We start from the raw sequence: 3,516 nt of genomic DNA on the forward strand, positions 1-3,516 counted from the left end.
GTAATTTTGGTGCATTATTGATGTTTTGTAAGCTTGTTAAGCGTGTGGGACCAAGAAATGAGTGGTGGTGCTGGCCTAGGTGTAGTCTACCTTGGGCGTCCTCAAATAATATTTTTCTATTGCCCGGTGGGGAGAAAAGAGGGACGGATAGTGGAGAGATTTGAGAGGGTCGTGAGGGGTTCTTGGGATGAGGCTAGAAATGAGTGGGATTTATGAAATGGGTTAAAATTCAAGGAAAAAACCTACTCTGGATGGGGATTTTTTCTCTCTAAGTTATAGACTCTGTCTTGTGCTGTTCGCACTCTCACTAAGGTTATGTTTGGCAACCATGAAAAAAATATTCCATGGAATATTAGTGGGGGCAGTTATGGGTGATTGGCAGAGAGGGAGAGACATTGCTTGTGGGAAGGAGGGGAGGATGAAAAGCCCCTGAAAAAACAGGAAAAAAAAAATAATCAGTAGGATATATTTTTCACTGTATTTTTAGGGATTTCTCATTTACTCTTCATGCTCTCTCCACTCATGCCCTCTCGAGTCTTTCCTCCATCCATCTGGCCAACCAATATGCCATGATATAATTTTTCATCGTTCCCAAACATTGCTCTAAGCCTACTCAAATCAAGGCCTAACATATAAATGGTTTTGATTATCAAAGTAATGGCCTTCACTTGCACTTTTTCCTCTCAGTTTTCTGAGGCAATTTCACATAGGTTGCGACTAAGTGTGTCGCCTGAAATCAGCCCATTTACCTTTTAGTGAGTGGCCGAGATTAGTCTAACTGGAGAACTCTTTTTTTTAAATCTCAGCCCATAAAAAAAATGAATGGGTTGATTTCAGCCGACCCACTTAATCCCAACTGGGATTAAACAATCTCCGATTTTGGAAGGAATATTTTGCATATGTATAAAAAAACAACTCTTTCTTTGTAGTCTGCCGGTCTAATTGAACCGTTGATCTGGAGATCATCATGATGGTTCATAACTCATTCCAAAGATTAAGGCTTACTAAAATCAATTCTTGATGTTCTATGGGCATATCGATAGGGTTAGAATCATCTAATCAATGCAGGATCAACAAAAATGGCTTGAACCTGTGTTCAAAGCACTGATCAACAGATCCGATCATACCCACTTGATTAGGAACAAGGCCAAAGAAATTTTGAAACTGGGCATAGATCATAACAGCAGAAGGGTTTGGGAGATGGGACATACTTTTTCATAGTAAAATAAGGAGAATCATTGTAGATAATCATAAGAAGGTGTTTGTCCTTGCTTTTCTACTTCAAAGCAACATAAATGGATGACTTTTTTGGCCACTCCAAAAAGTACGAAATGCATTTGGAACGAAATTTACGGGCAATTTCACAGCTCCACACTAGTGGTCCTCGGATTACCAAAGATTCTAGTCCTTCCCCACCCTATCTATCTCTACCATCCACTTGGCAAATGAATGGTGATTGTAATAATCCATCAAGTGAGCCATGTGACCCATTGCGCAAATACCACAAAACCAAGCAATGCTGGTCATCCATCAATAGTTTCACTCTGTACTCCACTGATCAACTGCCAGCATCCGACCTTAAGAGGGTTTAGTCGTGCGAGATTTTATGTCCCTTATGAACTCTACTGAACTATCTATGACTCTTTGGGGACTTAGACTTTAATGTGCGGACAGTTGGGATGCTTAGACTCCAGTAGAAACATTTAGAGACCGTTTGGATACACGTATTTTTGAATCCGGGGTTTCCTCAAAATTGTAGCTAATAGGATCAGCCGTTGTTTTAGACTCGTTTTTTTACTTCTCGCTCTTCTTTCCGTCACCGAGAGAGTAGCAGATCCTCGCACATTTTCAAGTTTTAGAAATCTCAGGATGGACTAGAGATTTTTAAAACCTGAATTCCTCACTTAAAATCCAAGAAATGCTGCCAAGACAGTATACAATAGCTTGATCATGAACCCTCGTTTTCACTGTTTTCAAACTAAAAACCTGGATTCTAAAATCCACGTATCCAAACGGTGATACACAATTTTTAGAATCCTGAATTTCTTCAAAATTGTAGTTAAAGAGACGAGAGAAAAGCGGACCGGCCGTCGTTTTTTACTCTTTTTGACTTCCCTCCCTTCTTTTCTTCAGCAATTTCAGCAAGAGAGTAGCAGATCCTCCCATATTTTCAGGTTTAAGAAATCTCAGGATGTAGGAGAGATTAGAAATCTCATGATGCAGGAGAGATTTTTAAAACCTGAATTTCTCACTTAAAATCCAAGAAACGCTGTCAAGACAGCATACAATAGCTTGATCATGATGAATCATCTTTTACACTGTTTTCAAATTTAAAACTTGGTTTCTAAAATCTGCGTATCCAAACAGCCCCTTAGAGTCACACCGACATTGACATCACCAAGTTAGTCACCAAAAAATACTTGACTTTGGAGTCCTAAAGTTTTAATAATCAACTTTTACTATTACCGTGTGGATTTGTAGGCTCTACTACTAATATATCTAAGTACTATAGTGCACTTGTGGGCCCCTGCTAATGCCTTCAAATAATTGTAGGCGCCAAAAAGCATCCTCATGTGGATATTGGAGAATGGAGAGGGCTACCTAATTTGAAAATCAGAGATCTACTATTTATTTTCGTATTTTGTTGTTTCGTATCAATGGCTAGGATTTACTGAGACCTCTAGACTTAGAACATGGTGGAGATTAGAGCGGGCTACAAAGATAGGTAGTCCGAGCATGTGCAACATCGCCAGTTGCGGGAGAATCGTCAACAAAAAAAGACATAAACGTCAGGATGGGGGAGAGAGAGGAGCAAAAAGGCATTTTTCTTCTTAGAGATCTGCTGGGGACCATTGTAGATTTCATTTCGCGCGGACGGGTGTTGCATGAGAGAGCAGCCACGTCAGTTGAATTAAAAGAATTAAGGATAATTACATTTGCACCCCTCTAGTTTCTGACACATCCACTTCCACCCCTATAGTTTAAAACGTGACAAATACACCCCTGTAGTTTCAATTTGTTTAAGCTGAAGGTTCGTCCATAGATTGAAGGGTTAGGATGATATGATGGAGCTGATTTTTTGGGCACACCCTATCTATGTCAGGACCTATCAAATGAACGCTTTGGATCATCCAAATAATATGGGCCCATACCCGAATCCAAACACTACCAAAAAATCATCCAAATAATGTGGGCCCTCATTGTTTGGATGATCCAAAGCATTCATTTGATGGATCCTAACATAGATAGGGTGTGCCCAAAAAATCAACTCCATCGGATCATCCTAACCCTTCAATCTATGGACGAACCTTCAGCTGAGGGGGCCTAGCTTAAACAAATTAAAACTACAGGGGTGTATTTGTCACGTTTTAAACTACATGGGTGGAAGTGGATGTATCAGGAACCAGAGGGAGTGTAAATGTAATTTTCCCAAAGAATTAAGACAAAATCCGGACATTAGCTGGGATCTGGAAGTCTTGTCGTCAAGATTTCTTAAATACATTCACAAATTTGGGC

This window comes from Tasmannia lanceolata, unplaced genomic scaffold (genome assembly GCF_043159265.1).
Source record: "Tasmannia lanceolata isolate RefF3 unplaced genomic scaffold, GAP_Taslan_0.1 ptg000008l, whole genome shotgun sequence".
NCBI lineage: Eukaryota > Viridiplantae > Streptophyta > Magnoliopsida > Canellales > Winteraceae > Tasmannia > Tasmannia lanceolata.